Genomic DNA, 19072 nt, shown 5'->3' with positions numbered 1-19072 from the left:
GCTGCTTGTTGGTATATATGGGGTGTTCAGTACTTCTGGTATGAGGATTTGCTCAGATCTTTCCAGGGCTGCTCATCCACTTTTAGTGTCCACCTGGCACTTAATTCTCACCTGTGGCACCAAGAAGTTGTAGCATGCACAGTGACCACATCCCAGTAAAACCATCTTGGCAGATGGGCTAAATCAGGTTGAAGATAACCGACAGACCTCAAACCCATCAATGAGTTAGGGGTGTTGTTTACCCCAAACATGTGAAGATACCCCCCAGCAGAAAGGGTGGATGAGAACAATTTGTTCATCTAGTCCAATCCCTTTATTTTACAGAGAAGTGACTTCTCGAGGATCATACAGTAAGCAGCAGAGCTAATATTTGGCCCCAGGTCCAAATAGAAATAGAATAGGGTAAATTATCTCTCACATAAAACAGGTAAGAAAAAGCTTTTTCAGTGGAGGGGAATGGAGGGAGGGTGCAGTGAAAGAGTGAACCTTACTCTCATCAGATTTTGGCTTAAGCAGGGAATAACATGCACACTCAATTGGGTATGAAAATCTATCTTGCCCTACAGGAAAGTTGGGGAGAAGGGGACAAGTGGAGTGAGGCAGGGATGATAGAAGGGAGGGCAAAAGGGAGGAGGGAGTAATTAGAAGTAAACTCTTTTGAGGAGGGATAGGGTCAAAAGACAGAATAGAATAAATGGCGGGGGTGGAACTCAAAGTTTTAAAAACAAATGTTAAAAATTGTTTTAACATGCAACTGGAAAATAAGACATACAGGCAATGGGGTATAGAAATCTGTCTTGCCCTACAAGAAAATAGAGAGGAAAGGGAAAAGATAAGGGGGAGTGTGATAGAAGGGAGGACAGATTGGAGGAAAGGGTTGTCAGGTTGCATGCTGTCTTGAGGTGGGGGAGGGGAGAGATGGGGAGAAAATATGGGACTCCAAATCTTGTGGAAGTGAATATTGAAAACTAAAAATAAATAAATAAGAAAAAAATCAACAATATGACCATGTCTGAAAGTGTATGCCCCATTCATCATCTGTTGCCCAGCACCTATTGTTTGCTACCTCCTTGTCTTTGGGCATGAAGTATGAATCACTAAAAAGTCTTCTGAAGTCATGGTTGGTTAATGCATTATCAGAATTCTAAAATCAATATAACTTTCCTTTACATCATTGTAGATATAATTGTATATAAGTGGGACAGCTAGTTGGCACACTGGTTAGAGTGGCAGGCCTGGGGTCAGGAAGACCTGAACTGAAATCTGACTTCAGAGACTTACTAGTTGTATGACCCTCTGCAAGTCATTCAACTTTGTTTGCCTGCATTTCCTCACTGGTATAATGAGTTGGAGAAGGAAATGGCAAACAGCTCTAGTATCATTGTCAAGAGAACTTCAAAAAGAGTCATAGTCAGACATTACTGAAACAATTGAACAACAACAAAAAAGACTTACACAATATTCCTTTATGTATGTGTGTATGCATATATATATATGTATAATATATATACACATATATAGTATATATACATGTGTATATATATGCATACACACACATATGTATATATACGCACATACATGCATATGTATATATGTGAAGAAACATATAAATATATATGCTCCTTTGGTTGAACCAATTCACAGTTTCATCAGTGCATTATCGTTATACATTCATATCATATCATACATCGTTATATAGTCATATCAACATCTATCATGTTTATTTTTTATCATCTTTGCCAATCTGATAGATGTAAGGTAAAAACCTCAGGATTGTTTTCATTTGATTTTTCTTACTATTAATATTTCAGAGCATTCTTCTTTTTCATCAAAAAATATTTGATTTTTAAAATTTATTTATTTTTAGTTTTCAACATTCGTTTTCACAAGATTTTGAGTTCCAGATATTTTCCACATCTCTTCTCTCCCCCTACCCTGATATGGCATGCATCCTGATTACACCCTCCCCCAGTCTGCCCTTCTTTTATCACCCCCACCCCCACCCCCAACCCCATATCCCATTCCCTTTTACTTTCTTGTAGGGCAATATAAATTTATACACCCCACTGTCTATCAATCTTATTCACCAGTTGCATGTAAAAACAGTATTTAACATTGGTTTTTAAAACTTTGAGTCCAAATTCTTTTCCTTCTTCCCTCCCCACCCACCCTCATTGAGAAGGAAAACAATTTAATACAGGTTGTATATGTGTAGTTATGCAAAACACTGTTGTTGTGAAAGGCTAACTATATTTCCCTCTGTCCTATCCAGACTCTCAATTATTGTATTTTCAACTTTGACCCTATTTGCTTTCAAAAGTGTTAGTTTGCCTCTGACTACCCCCTTCCCCAATCTGCCCTCCCTTTTATCTACCCCACCCCCCACCTAATTTCCTTCCTCCTTACTTTCTGGAAGGGTAAGATATCCAATTGAGTGTGGATGTTCTTCTCTCCTTAAGCAAAATTCAGTGGGAGTAAGAATCATTCATTCTCTCTCACTTCCCCCGTGCCTTCCCCTACATTGTGAAACCTTTTTCTTGTCACTTTTATGTGAGAGATAAATTATCCCATTCTATCTCTCCTTTTTTCCTCCCAAAATATTCCTCCCTCACCCTCCAATTTTATTTTTTAAACATCATCACTTCATATTTAACTTACCCTGTGTCCTCTATCTATCTATCTATCTATCTATCTATCTATCTATCTATCTATCTATCTATCTATCTATCTAATCTATCTATCTATCTCCTCCAACTACCATAACACTGAGCAAGATCTCATGAGTTACAAATATATTCTTTCAATGTAGGAATGTAAATAGTTCAACTTTAATAAGTCCCTCATGATTTCTCTTTCCTGTTAACATTTTTATGCTTCTCTTCCTTCTTGTATCTGAAAGTCAAATATTCTATAGAGCTCTGATTTTTTCAATAAGAATTCTTGAAAGTCTACTATATCAATGAAATTCCATTTTTTCACCTGAAGGATTATATTCAGTTTTTCTGGATAGGTGGTTCTTGGTTTTAATCCTAGCTCCTTTGACCTCTGGAATATCATATTCCAAGTCCTTCAGTCTCTTAATGTAGAGGCTGCTAGATCTTGTGTTATCTTGATTGTATTTCTACAATGCTAGAATCGTTACTATGGTTGCCTGCAATATTTTCTCCTTGACCTGGGAACTCTAGAATTTGTCTACAATATTACTAGGAGTTTTCCCTTTGGGACCTCTTTCAAGGAGCAATAAGTGGATTCTTTCCATTTCTGTTTTACCCTCTGTTTCTAGAATATCAGGGCAGTTTTCCTTGATAATTTCTTGAAAGAGGACTTCTAGGGTCTTTGTTTGATCATGAATTTCAAGTATTCCAATAATCGCTAAATTATCTCTATGGTACCTATTCTCCAGATCAGTGGTTTTTGTTTTTGTTTATTTTTCTCCAGTGAGATATTTCACATTTTCTACTACGTTTTCATTCTTTTGGATTTGTTTTTATAATTTCTTGATTTCTCATGAAGTCAATTGCTTCCATTTGATCCATTCTAATTTTGAAGAAATTATTTTCTTCAGTGAGCTTTTGGACCTCCTTTTCCACTGAGCCAGTTCTGTGTTTTAAGGCATTCTTCTCCTCATTGACTTTTTGGGTCTTTTTTGCCATTTGGGTTAGTCTATTTTTTATGGTGTTATTTTCTTTAGTATTTTGGGAGGTCACCTTTAGCAAGCTGTTGAGTCATTTTTCATGATTTTCTTGCATAACTCATTTCTTTTTCTAATTTTCCTCTTCTTCTCTTATTTGATTTTTAAAATTCCTTTTGAGTTCTTCCATGGTCTGCACCTAATTCATATTTTTCTTGAAGGCTTTGGATGTAGGAGCTTTGATTTTGTTTTCTTCTGGTTGCATGTTTTGATCTTCTTTGTCACCAAAGTAAGATAATATAATCTGAGCTTTTTTACACTGTTTGCTCATGATCCTAGCCAAATACTTGACTTTTGCTTTATTTTGTTTTGTTTTATAAATTTATTTGTTTCCAGTTTTTTACAAATACTTCCTTAAGTCTTAGATTTTCTCCCCTTCTCTCCCCAAGATGGCATGCAATCTTATATGGTTTCTATACACTCATTCTTCTTAAGCACATTTTCATACTAGTCATGTTGCATAGAGGAATTAAAATTAATAGGGGAAAACCTTGAGAAAGAAAACAAACCAAACCAAAACATAACACAAGAAAAAATATGCTGTTTCATTTTGCGTTCCAATTCCATAGTGCTTTCTCTGAATATGGATGGCATTTTGCCTCAAAAGTCCTTTGGAAATGTTTTAGGTTCTTGCATTGCTGTGAAGGACTAAGTCTACCAGAAAAATTCCTCTCACACTGTGGTTTTTAGAGCACTCAATGTTCTCCTGGTTCTGCTCATTTCACTCAGCATCAGATCATACAAGTCTTTCCAGAGCTCTCTGAAGTCTTCCTGTTCAGCATTTCTTATACCACAATCATATTCCATTACATTCATATGCCATAACTTGTTCAGCCATTCCTCAATTGATGGGCATCCCTTTGATTTCCAGTTTTTGGCCACCACAAAAAGAGCTGCTATAAATATTTTTGTACATGTGGGACCTTTTCCCATTTTCATGATATCTTTGGGATACAATCCTAAAAGCAATATTTCTGGGTCAAAGGGTATGCACATTTTTATAGCCCCTTGGGCATATTTCCAAACTCTTCTCCAGAATGATTGGATCACAGTTTCACCAGCAATGAATTAGTGTTCCAACTTTCCCACATCTTCTCCAACACTTACCATCTTCCTGTTCTGTCATGTTTGCCAATCTGATAGACGTGATGTGGTACCACAAAGTTGTTTTGATTTGCGCTTCTCTAATCAATAGTGATTTAGAGCATTTTCTCATGTGACTATACATATCTCTAATTTCTTCCTCTGAAAAATGCCTGCTTATATCCGTTTCACCATTTATCAATTAGGGAATGACTTGTATTCTTGTACATTTTACTCAGTTCTCTATCTATTTTAAAAATGAGGTCTTTATCACAGACACTAGTTGCAAAAATTCTTTCCCAGTTTTCTGCTTCCCTCCTAATCTTGGTTGCATTGGGTTTGTTTGTGCAAAAACTTTTCAATTTAATGTAATCAAAATTATCCATTTTGCACTTCATAATAATCTCTAGCTCTTGTTTGGTCATAAATTTCTCCACTCTCCATAAATCTGACAAATGCAGTATTCCTTGCTCCCCTATTATGTTTATAGTATTAGCCTTTATACCTAGATTTTGTATCCATTTGGACTTCATTCTTGTGTACTGTGTCAGGCATTGTTTCTGTCTGTTTCTGCCATACTGTAATCCAGTTTTCCCTGTAGTTTTTGTCAAACATTGAGATCTCATCCCAGAAGCTGGAGTTCTTGGGTTTATCAAACGGTAGATTGCTATATTCATTGACTACTGTGTCTTGAAAACCTAACCTATTCCACTGGTCTACCCCTCTATTTCTTAGCCAGAAGCAGTTTTGATGATTATTGCTTTATAATTCAATTTGAGATCTGGTAAGACTACGCCACCTTCCCTAGCTTTTGTTTTCTTTTCATTAATTCCCTTGATATTCAGGACCTTTTGATCTTCCAGATGAATATTAATATTATTTTTTCTAGCTCTAAAAAATTTTTTATGGTAGTTTGATTGGTATAGCACTGAATAAGTAAATTAATTTAGGTAGAATTTTCATTTTTATTATATTAACTCAACCTACCCATGAGCAGCTGATGTTTTTCCAACTATTTAGATATGGTTTTATTTGTGTGAAAACTGTTTTCTAATTGTATTCATATAGGACCTGGGTTTGTTTTGGCAGATAGACTCCTAGATATTTTACAGTACCTACCATAGCTTTAAGTGGGATTTCTCCTTCTATCTCTTGCTGTTGGGCTTTGTTAGTAATATATAGAAATCGGCTGGTTCAATATTAGAAAAACTATTAGCCTTATCAATCATATTAACAACAAAACTAACAGAAACTACATGATTATCTCAATAGATGCAGAAAAAACTTTTGACAAAATACAACACCCATTCCTATTAAAAACATTGGAGGGCATAGGAATAAAGGGAACTTTCCACAAAATAATAAGCAGTATTTACCTAAAACCTTCAGCAAGCATTATATGCAATGGTGATAAGCTAGATGCATTTCCAATAAGATTAGGAGTGAAACAAGGATGTCCATTATCACTACTATTATTCAACATGGTTCTAGAAATGTTAGCTATAGCAATTAGACAAGATAAAGAAATTGAAGGAATTAGAATAGGCAAAGAAGAAACTAAGTTACCACTTTTTGCAGATGATATGATGATATAGTTAGAAAATCTCAGAAATTCAAGTAAAAAACTACTGGAAATAATAAACAACTTTGGCAAAGTTGCAGGTTACAAAATAAACCTGCACAAATCCTCTGCATTTCAATATATTAGTAACAAAGTCCAATAGCAAGAGATAGAAAGAGAAATCCCATTTAAAGCTAGGGTAGACACTATAAAATATTTGGGAGTTTGCCTTCCAAAACAAACCCAGGGACTGTGTAAACACAACTACAAGACGCTTTTTGCATAAATAAAGTCAGATCTAAGTAGGTGCAAAATATCAGTTGCTCATGGGTAGGCAGAGCCAATATAATAAAAATGACAATTCTACCTAAATTAATTTACTTATTTAGTGCCATACCAATTAAAATATCAGATAACTATTTTCTAGTGCTGGAAAAATAGTATCAAAATTCATCGGAAGAACAAAAAGTCCAGAATATCAAGGGAACTAATCAAAAGAAATGCTAGGGAAGGTGGACTAGTCCTACCAGATCTGAAATTGTATTATAAAGCAGCAATTATCAAAACCACTTGTTAACTGGCTAAGAAACAGAAGGATAGACAAGTAGAATAGGGTAGGTAATCAAGACACAGTAGACATTGAATATAGCAATCAACTGTTTCATAAACCCAAGGACCCCAGCTTCTGGGATAAGAACTCATTTTTTGACAAAAATTACTGGGAAAACAGGATAAAAGTGTGGTAGACACTAAGCATAGACCAATACCTGATACCATACACAAGAATAAAATCCAAATGGGTACACAATCTAGGTATAAAGATTGATACTATGGACATATTGGTGGAACAAGGAATAGTGTATTTATCAGATTTATGGAGAAGGCAAGAATTTTTGACAAAAGAAGAGACAGAAAGCATTACGAAGTGTAAGATGGATAATTTTGATTACATTAAACTGAAAAGCTTTTGCACAACCAAACCAAATTCAACCAAAATTCAGAGGGATATAGAAAACTGGGAAAGAATTTTTACAGCTAATGTAGGTGATAAAGGACCCATTTCTAGACTATATAGAGAACTGAGTCAAATGTACAAAAATACAAGTCATTCTCCAATTGATAAATGGTCAAAGGATATGAACAAGTAATTTTTAGAGGAAGAAATTAAAGATATCTATAGTCATATGAAAAAATCCTCTAAATCACTTTTGATTATAAGACGCAAATCAAAACAGCTCTGAGGTACCACATCACATCTATCAGATTGGCAAACATGACAGAACAGGAAGATGATAAATGTTGGAGAGGATGTGGAAGAATTGGTGGAGCTGTGAACTGATCCAACCATTAAGGAGAGCAATTTGGAACTATGTCCAAAGGGCTACAAAAATAGGCATACCCTTTGACCCAGAAATTTCTCTTCTAGGACTGTATCCCCAAGTGATCATAAAAATGGGAAAGGGTCCCACACGTACAAAAATATTTGTAGGAGCACTCTTTGTGGTGGCCAAAAACTGGAAATCAAAGGGATGCCCATCAATTGAGGAATGGCTGAACAAGTTATGGCATATGAATGTAATGGAATATGATTGTGCTATAAGAAATGATGAACAGGAAGACATCAGAGAGGCCTGGAAAGACTTATATGATCTGATGCTGAGTGAAAGGAGCAGAACCAGGAGAATGTTTTGCACAGCAAGGACCACAGTGTGCAAGAGATTTTTCTGGTAGACTTGGAACTTTGCAACAATGCAAGGACTTACAAAAAAATTCCCAATGCTCTTCTAAGGCAATGGTCTTCTAATGTTTTCCACATCCAGAGAAAGATCTACAGAATTCAATTGCAGAATGTAGCAGATCATTTTTGTGTGTGTGTATTGCGTTTTGGTTTATTAGATGATTTCTCTCATTTGCTTTAATTTTTCTACACAGCATGACTATAGTGATAATATATTTAATAGGAATGCATGTGTAGAACCTATGTAAAATTGTATGCCATCTTGAGGAGGGAGGGGGCAGGAAGGAAGGGAAAAATAATAATCTAAGTTATATGGTAGTGATTGCAGAATGCTGAAAATAAATAAAATTAATTTTAAAAGTAATATATAGAAATGCAGATGATTTATGTGGTTTTATTTTATAACCTGCAACTTTACCAAACTTGCTTATTATTTCAAGTACATTTTTCTTGATTCTCTAGGATTCTCTACGTATATCATCATATCATCTGCAAAGAGTGATAACTTAGTTTCTTATTTCTTCCATTTCTTTTTCTTCTCTTATTGCTAAAGCTAACATTTGTAGTACCATATTGAATAATAGTGGTGATAACGGATGTCCTTGTTTCACCCCTGATCTTACTGGAAATGCATCTAACTTATCACCATTGCATGTAATGCCTGCTGATGGTTTTAGGTAGATACTGCTTATTATTTTAAGGAAGGCTCCATTTATTCCTATGCTCTCCACTGTTTTCAATAGGAATGGGTATTGTATTTTGTCAAAAGCTTTTTCTACATCTATTGAGGTAATCATATGGTTTCTGTTAGTTCTGTTGTTTATAGAATCAATAATGATGATAGTCATTCTAATATTGAACCAGCCCTGTACTCCTGGTATAAATCTTACCTCATCATGATGTAGTATTCTCAGGATAAGTTGCTGTATTCTTCTTGCTAATATTTTATTTAAAATTTTTACACCTATACTCATTAGAAAAATTGGTCTATAATTTTATTTTTCTCTTTTGGCTCTTCCTGGCTTAGGTATCAGAATCATATTTGTATCATAAAAATAATTTAGTAGGACTCCACCAATTTTTTTTTTAATTTTTTTTTTAATTTTTTTTTATTTTGTAATGTTTAACAATCACTGCCATACAATTGCGATTTTATCCCTCCCCACCTACTCCCCACTACCCCCCTCCCTCCCCACAACTGCATACAATTCTGTATAGATTCTACATATACTTTCCTATTGAGTATATTTTCACTATAGTCATGCTATGTAGTCAGACTAAGATAAATGAAAGAAATCATTTAACAAATCAGAACATGATACACAAACACAAACACATACACAAACATGATCTGCTACAATATGTGAGTGACTTCCATATTTCTCTCTCTGAGTGTGGCAGGCATTTTGCCTTGAGATCCTCCATTGGGATTTTTTTTTTTTTTTTGGTAAGAAGTTCTTGTGTTATTACAAAAATCTAAGTCTACCAGAAAAAACTCTCACACACTGTGGTTGTTGCTGTGCATAAAGTTCTCCTGGTTCTGCTCCTTTCACTCAGCATCAGGTCATATAAGTCCTTCCAGGCCTCTCTGAAGTCTTCTTGTTCATCATTTCTTATGGCACAATAGTACTCCATTACATTCATATACCATAATTTATTCAGCCATTCCCCAATTGATGGACATCCCCTTGACTTCCAGTTTTTGGCAACTACATAGAGTGCTGCTATAAATATTTTTGTACATGTGGGACCCTTTCCCATTTTTATGATCTCTTGGGGATATAGTCCTAGTAGCGATATTGGGACTCCACCAATTTTCACAAACAGTCTATATGGTATTGGAATTAACTGTCCTTTAAATGTTTGATAGAATTCATCTGTAAATCTATCTGGTCTTGGAGGTTTTTTCCTAGGGAGTTCATTGATGGCTTCTTCAATTTCTTTTTGTGAGATGGGATTAGTTAAGTATTTAACTTCCTCTTCTATTAATCTAGACAATTTATATTTTTTAAACATTCATTCATCTCACTTAGATTGTCATATTTATGGACATATAGCTGGGCAAAGTAATTTCTAATTATAGATTCAATTTCCTCCTCTTTGGAGGTGAGTTCACCCTTTTTAATTTTTTATATTGGTATTTTGGTTTTCTCTCTTTTTTAAAAATCAAATTGACCAAAGTTTATCAATTTTATTGTTTTTTTTCATACAGTCAGCTCTTAGTTTATTTATCTTCTTCATTTCAATTTTGTTAATCTCTCTTTCGGTTTTCAGTATTTCTAATTTGGTATTTATTTGAGAATTTTAAATTTGTTCTTTTTCTAGCTTTTTTAGCTGAATGTCCAATTCGTTGATCTCCTCCTTCTCTATTTTATTCATGTAGGCATTCAATGATATAAAACTTTCCCTAACAACAGCTTTTGCAGCATCCTGTAAGTTTTGGTAGGTTAGTTCATTATTGTCATTCTTTTGAATGAAGTTATTGATTGTTTCTATGGTTTGCTGTTTAAACCACTCATTCTTTAGGATTAGATTATTTATTTTCCAATTAACTTTTGGTCTGTCTTTCCATGACCTTTTATTATACATTATTTTTATTGCATTATGATCTGAGAAGTAAGTATCGATTATCTCTGCCTTTCTGCACTGGATTGTGAGGTTTTTATGCCTTACCACATGGCCAATTTTTGTATATATGCCATATATCACTGAGAAAAAGGTATATTCCTTTCTATCCCCATTCAATTTTCTTCAGACATCTATTATATCTACCTTATCCAGACTTCTATTCACTTCCTTAACTTCTTTCTTGTTTATTTTGAGGTTAGATTTATCAAGTTCAGAGGGGGGATTGAGATCGCCCACTGGTATAGTTTTACTGTCTATTTCTTCATGTAACTCCCTTAACTTCTCCTCTAAGAATCTGGATGCTATAACATTTGGTGCATATATGTTTAGTAATGATATTGCTTCATTGTCTATGATGCCTTTTAACAGGATATAGTTTCATTCCTTATCTCTTTTGATTGGATTTATTTCTGCTATTACTTTGTCTGAGATTAGAATTGCTACCCCTGCTTTTTTTACATTAGCTAAAACATAATATATTCTGCTCCAACCTTTTACCTTTGCCCTGTGTGCATCCACCTGTTTCAAATGTGCTTCTTGTAAACAACTTATTGTTGGATTATGGTTTTTAATCCATTCTGCTTTCTGCCTCCATTTTACAGGAGAGTTCATCCAATTCACACTCACAGTTATGATTACTATCTGTGTCTTTCTCTCCATCCTATTTCCTCCCATTTATGCTTTTAGTTGTCCCTTCTTTCCCCTCCACTACAGAGTTTTAATTTTTGACCACTGCCTCCCTCAGTCTTCCCTCCCTTCTATTAACTCCCCTCCCTTTTATGTCCCTTTTCCCTTACTCCTGTCCTCCCTTTTAACCTCTAAACCCTTTTCTTTCCCCTTGCTCCTCCTACTGCCTATAGGTCAATTTGGATTTCTATATTTAACTGAATTTGTTATTCTATCCTTGAACCAAATCAGATGAGAATACATATCAAACAGTGCTCATCTCCCTTCTCTCTTTCCCTCTGCTATAATATGTTTTTGTGCCTCTTCCTGTAATGTAATTTACCTTTTTCTGCCTCCTCCTTTTTAAATCTCCTGTTACAATCCCTTCTCACCCTTTAATCACATTTTTATCATCACATCAGTTAATTTATACTCACTTCCTCTATCTATGTATATCCCTTTTAAATATCATAATACACATACAATTCTCAAGATTAACAAGTATCGTCTTCCCTTGTAGAGATGTAAACAGTTTGCCCACGCTGAATAAGAAGTTTTTTTTTTCCCCTGTTTATCTTTTTATGTCTCTCTTGAGACTTGTATTTGAAGATCAAATTTTCTATTGAGCTCTGGCCTTTTCATCAGGAAGGTCTGGAAATCCCTTATTTCATTGAATGTCCATCTTCTTGCCTGAAATATTATGCTCAGTTTTGCTGGGTAATTGATCCTTGGTTGTAGTCCAAGCTCCTTTGCCTTATAGAATATCATATTCCAGATCCTCTGATCTTTTAATGTAGAAGCTGCAATGTCCTGTGTGATCCTGACTGAAGTTCCCCGATATTTGAATTGTTTCTTTCTGGCTGCTTGCAGTATTTTCTCCTTAACTTGATAGTTCTGGAATTTGGCAAAAATATTCCTTGGTGTTTTCAGTTTGTGATCTCTTTTAGAAGGTTATCTGTGGATTCTTTCTATGACTATTTTGGCCTCTGGGTCTAGGATTTCAGGCAGTTTTCTTTGATGATATCTTGGAAGATATTGTCCAGGACCTTTTTTTCATCATGGCTTTCTGGTGATTCTTAGATACCAATAATTCTTAGATTTTTCTCTCTTGGATCTATTTTCCAGCTCAGTTATTTTACCAATGAGATATTTTATATTTTCTTCTATTTTTTTCATTCTTCAGATTCTGTTTCACTGATTCTTGATGTCTCTTAGAGTCATTAACTTCTACTTACTCAAGTCTAATTTTTAATATATTGTTTTCTTCAGTTAACTTTTGCATCTCTTTTTCCATTTATCCAATTTTCCCGTTTAGGTTTTGTGCTCCCTTTTCCATTTGCCCAATTTTCTTTTTTAAGGAACTGTTCTCTTCAGTGAATTCTTTTTTCATATTTTTAAAATCACTGGCCATTTTTTCTTCTACCTCTATAATTTGGCTTTTTAAATCCTCCTTGAGCTCTTCCAAGAATGCTCTTTGTGCTAGAGACCAGTTCGTATTCCCTTCTGAGGTTTCAGATGGAAGTATAATCTCCATGTTGACTTCTTCTGTATTCGTGTTTTGATCTTGATCCCCATAGTAAGATTCTATGGTCTTTTCTTTTCTCATTTGCTTCTTGCTCATGATAATTGCCTTTATCCTGGCTTTATACATCTGCTTCTGGGGTACAGGGGGCTATGTTCCACTATTCTTGTGGTGAGAACTTGAGGCTTTGTTTGTTGTGACCTCTGGTTCTTTCAATTATAAGTTAGAATGCTGCAGCTTACCTGGTGATGTGTTGGCTGGTGTTCCAAGGCAGAGACCAGATAAAGTCTTTCTGAGTTTCTCCAGAGTTACCGTTGTGCTCACTGCATAAGGTGTGGGGGAAAGGTGGTCTGGATGCAAGAGGTCTCCTCTCTTGAACTAGAGTACAGGCAGATTTAGTGGTTGGTGAACACCCATCTACACTAGTGTCTTTCTGATTTCTCTGGCTGTGCTAAGGTATGCCTAGGATCCTGGTGTTGGTGCTTACAAGCTCCACCTCCTCCTGGTTCACTGAGGTGGGGCAGTCTGAGCCAGCTCTGATTCTGCACTGGTCCCCTTTAGCCACAGCAAGAGGGTCTCTTCTCAGTGATTTTCCTGGCCTCTTGAGCTAAGAGACTGTTTACCCTTTTGACTGATCTCACTATTCCAGGATTTTTCCTGGGGAAATATTCTCTGGGTTTTTCAAGGTCAACAAGGGCAGAGGAAGAGCACTTATAGATTGCTCCACCATCTTGGCTCCCAGAAGTTCAAGTAGGTGACTTACAGACATTTAATCTGCAGGCTGATAGTCTCAGGAGTGGTTGCTGATGTTACCTGGGGTTTTGTTCTTCTCTCATACTCAATTCCACTAGACTTCCATCCTGGGCTGATATGTTTGAGAATCTGTACTTATGCTTCAGCTTCAGTCTGCCCCAGCAGTTCCTGCTCAGCTCCACTATGGTGTCTGTGCTAGTGCAGCCTATGCACTCTGCATTTCCCAGCCCCATGTAACGAATCCTTACTGTTGACCTTCCAGGTTGTCCTGGACTGCAAATCTGCCATATTCTATCTCCAAGTGGATTTTGCCACTCTAAAATTTGTTCAGATTCTTTTTTCAGAGGTATCTGAAGGATTTTGTGGTAGAGCTTAGGTGAGTATGTGCTCTCACTCCACCATCTCTACTCTACCCCCACACACACCCCCCAAATACTTGGCTTTCTAACTTTTTATCAAGGTAGGACTTTGCTTCCAGTGAGGGTGGGGGTGGGGGTGGGGGTGGGTGTATTGTCCCAGGCTTCAGGAGTTTTGTATCAACCACTTGATCCTCAACTGTCTGTGGGCCCTGAGCTCTGGAAGTAGCTACTGCCACCTCTACCACTACTGCTGCTGCTTCTGCCACTGCCAACACTGGAGCCCCTTCCTCCTCCACTCCAGGACTGTAGTTCAAGCCCAACCAGACAAGGTCCCACAGAGTTTTCCCACTAACTTTCCATGCTGCCTTAGGCATTCATGGGTTAAAAAGTTTAGAAGCTGCCACAGCTGCCAGCCAGTCAGTCCTTCAAGGCCTGTTCCAACCCCATTTGTGTTGGTGTGTCCATGCTAGACTGTGCTCCACTCTGCTTCCAGCCTAGCTCAATAGACACTTCTTACCAAACTTTCAAGCTGTCTTAGGCTGGAGATTTGCTTCACCCTGTCATTTTGTGGGTTCTGCAGCTCTAGAATTTTTTTAGAGTCATTTTTTTTTTACAGATATTTAGAGTGATTTGTGGGGAGAGCTCAAGCAAGTCCTTGCTTTTACTCCATCAGCTTGGCTCTGCCCCCTACAGCATTCTTTCATTGGTTGTTTTCTTTTCAAAATGTCTTACTTATATCCTTTGGAGAATGACTCTTATTCTTATATATTTGTATTGATTCTCTATGTATCTTAGCTACTATACCTGTATTGATGACACTTGATGAATTGGCAAGTCATCTAGTACAAACGCAAATAGCCTACTGTATCCAACCAGCTTCAGAGTCTGGACCAGGTTTCATATTCCATTTCAGCCATTTCCTTGTCATCTGGCTTATATCAGAGTGTTACCTACCCAACTCTCACTCCCCCTTTTACTTCTTGCTCTGGAAATAGTAATAAAAATCAATATGACCCTTGCTTCTGGAAAGGATATATCTACTGACTCCTCCATGACTCCACTTACCATCCTTGTAACTTCCCTATTGCATTCTGGGCCTTCTGCAGTCATCCTGATGAATATCAGGTCACTGGACCCAGTTGGCTCTGAAGAAGAAAGTGAGGCTGGTGACCTTGCACATCCCTCCTTCACTCAAATCAAAGTCAACTGCAAGTCATGTCATCATCTTGATGTCATGGTCCTCTTTAAGAACAAAGGACAAACACAAATATACTTCCCTGTCCATCACTTTCTTATATCTATTGTAGACCTCTGCTAGGATATAAGCTCTTTAAAAGTGAGGCTGTCCTACTTCATTTATATACTTAGTGCTAAACACAGTGCCTGGAACATAGCAAATACAATACTTCCTTTTCATTCATTCACGTTCATCTATACATATATATGTGTGTGTTATATAATCAAAATTGTCCATACTATTTTCTAATCACTCCTAATCTCAAACACCTCCATATATGATGGTTTACAATGTTAGGAGAATTCAGTGTTGTGATTAGAAATCACAAGATCAAGAACAAGAAAGCCTGAGAGACAAAAGTAATGAAAGAAGACAAATCAAACACCCCAAGCATTTGCATAGAGGATTCTGATTAGCCTTGTTTCTTAGCTGAGTATTTCACTGAAGACCCGGTGCTGCTCTGTCCCCTAGAGTTTGTGACTAAGGGCCATTTCTCTAAATAAGATTTCCACACATTAAAACATGCTTTCAGATGTCCCTCATGGGTTTTGTTTTGGATACAGGTGCTTTGGAAACTGTAGTCATCTTACTTTTCTTGTTTCTACCTTGAGAAATCACTGAGTAGAAGTTAGTGTAATCTTTACCACCCCTTTTTTCCCAGAGGTAATGGGTGGTGGCAGACAGTATGCAGGTGAGAGAAAGTAAAGGAATCCTTCCTTTTGAGTTCATTTGCCCCCTGGTAATATTGAGTACTCGAAAGTTTTACTCACCCTTTCAGGTTCATAGGCAGGATAGGACACCTTCCCAAAGCAGAGTTTCCAAGGGTTCAGGGCATCCCTGTTCTCATGCTGGAGAAGAACAAAAAGTGGTCCATAGCCCAAAGGTCACTTGGCAACTATCCAATTGTTACAGGCACACACACCCTTCTTCTCCAACAGCCAGGGACTGAGATATTCTCAGCACCACGCCTAATTCCCTCTCTGTGTCATTCACTTTCCAGGGAGAAGAGCAAGCTTTTATTAAAAAGTCACAAATGAAACACTATGGAAACCCCACCTTAAGGGTAGAAGTAGGGAGGTTAGCATAAGATGTCCATCACTACACTCCAAGCAGGATGAAGAATGCAGGGAATCTTCTTACTGTCTCTCTTTATATGTTGTGTCTGGAAAATTAAAATTAGAATTATTTTGCTTTTTCTTCTTAAATTCGTCAATTCTGTCTATTGTTTTAGGGACTTGAATGACTCAGATAATCATCATACTCACCACCACCTCCCATTTTCCCCTTAATGTACAACTACAACACTGAAGGGCCAGTTAAGTCATTGAAATTTTTGCTTTTTTCTGCAAGTTATGTGGTTATTTATTCTGAGGAAAGAGAACAGATGACCCAGAAAGTAATGGCAAAGCAAAAAAGTCATTCCAGTGGATGGCGGGACTGAATAAACCATTTTATTTTTATATCCTAACTTTAATAACAATAACTAGAATTTACTAGCGATTTAGGGGTTGCGAAGCACTTTACATAGGTTAACTCATTTATTACTTAGAGAAGACTTGTGCTAATACTATCTCCATTTTACAAAGAAATTGAGGTACAGAGAAGCTAAGCAACTTGTCTAGGGCTACGCAGGTAGTGTCTCAGGAAATACTCAAACTCAGGTCTTCCTGATTCCCATATGCCCCCTACTTGCCTTGAAGCAAGTAGAGTAGAATACTTCTGTAAGTCACACCGGATGTAGAGACTGATCCTAATTATCAGGGCAAATGTTTAAGATCAATGAAAAACTGCACAGAGGTAGAGCTCAGGTATTGGTGCATTGAGTGATAGGACTAGTACTACCTTGCCAAATGGTTAATGGAAGCTGAGCTTGCCAGTCTGGACTAGCAAAGGCAGGAGAGGAATGATACCAACAAATTGTTTATGGGGAAGGACCACAGCAAGCACGGCTAGAGATGCTGAAGAATCATACAAGGATCAAGTTAGTCACTCATTCATTGAGTTATTTAATAAACATTAATTAAAAATCTAATGATGCAGATCACTGTCTTTGGTTCTAGGAACATGAAGACAGAAAATAATGCAATCCCTGCCCTCAAGGATTTTATAGTTTAATTGAAGGGAGGTAACATATTTGGTATAGTAATAGTACTAATAGTAATGATAATAGTCTAAAATCTATAGAAATAATTCTGGAACAAGCAGCTATCATTTAATTGAGCAATTTTTGTTGTTCAGTCATTTCAGTCATGTCCAACTCTTTATGACCCCATTTGGAGTTTTCTTGGCAAAGATACTGGAGTGGTTTGCCATTCCTACTCCAGTTCATTTTGACAGATGAGGAAACTGAGACAAACAGGGTTAAGTGACTTGCCCAGGGTTACACAGTTAGTAACTAATCGATAATAAAGGCGAAAAACAAGTATGCTGCATTGCATTGATGAAATCAAAAGTTACCTCTGGATGGAGTCCTTGAAATGGATGAGATCTGAAAACGGCATCAAAAGGTTGTTCACAAGTAGCATCTGCAAAGATTTCATTAATAATCTTGCAATAAAGAGGCTCCAAATAAATGGCTGTCATATTGATTTATGTTTTGAAATGGAAGAGTTTCTGATGGCAATTTAGGACTTGGCCATTGCCACCAGGAAATACAGAAACACTGTCCTTAGGAACCAGGAATTAGAGATCAGTGGGGAGATGGTAGAAACTGAAGAACACATCACTAAAAGCTATGAAAATTTAGCACCTACTAAATACCCAGCAAGAAATGGTTTGGTAACTAGAATCATAATCATAATTTCAATATTTTTATGGACTGTTGGAAAACAAATCTACAGATCACCACAACAGCTTCAAATATCCTAGACTAAAACTCAACCAATGTAATCCATTAGAACTCAAGTATCATTGCAGACAACTGGCCCACAAAATCTAGCCTCAATCTAACATTGATCCATAAAATTTTAGGAGTTTCATAATACCAAATCCTTCTAATCTCCAAGTTACTCAGAAGGAAAAACTGTTAATATACAAGGATATAAAAGAGGAAATTAAAATCATGTGGGAACAAGATGATGCATATAGCATCCCTACTACTGAGGTTGTACTAAGGAAACTTTCAGTGAGCCAGTGGAAGAGGAACTTATGTTCTTATACTTTTATTCAACTATAAAATAGAAATTATTTTATTCACCTGATCAATAGTGCTTAGAACATTAAAGATTAAACAGTAATAATGACTTATCCCAGAACCATGTGTATGTAAATGACATTACAAAAAACAGAACAATATAAATAATAAATGTAAAATATATATTTGGCCTTAAAAAGCAGTTATTTTAGCTATTTGTGTATCACTGAACATTTTTTGACCTTTTTTAACAAAGCTGTTAATTCTCTTTTGATAATTTTCTTGTATAGCTTTCATTTCTTTCCCCATCCCCATTTTTCCTTGTGCCACTCTGATTTGGTCTTTAAAATCTTTTGTTGTTGTTGTTCTTTTTTTAAAATCTCTTTCTTTAACTCTTCTAGAAATTCTTGTTGGGTTTATATCCTATCTGCATTTTTTTTGATCCTTTACTTTTAGATATTTTCAAATATTCATGTTTCTTCTTTCTTCCTTTCTTCCTTCCTTCCTTCCTTTCTTCCTTTCTTTCCTTCTTTTCTTTCCTAAAACCTTATACCCAATGTACTCTGAAGCCCAGATATTGAACAACAATGGGTCCCTGCCCAAGCTCCACTCAATAGCTGTTTTGTGGACCCTTCTGGCTTAGAGTGAATGTCAATAGTAGCTGTTTCTCATTGAAACGACAACCCTGAGGGTTGTGAGGT

This window comes from Notamacropus eugenii, chromosome 1 (genome assembly GCF_028372415.1).
Source record: "Notamacropus eugenii isolate mMacEug1 chromosome 1, mMacEug1.pri_v2, whole genome shotgun sequence".
In the NCBI taxonomy this organism is placed as follows: Eukaryota; Metazoa; Chordata; class Mammalia; order Diprotodontia; family Macropodidae; genus Notamacropus; species Notamacropus eugenii.
Note: the sequence above shows the minus strand (reverse complement) of the source record.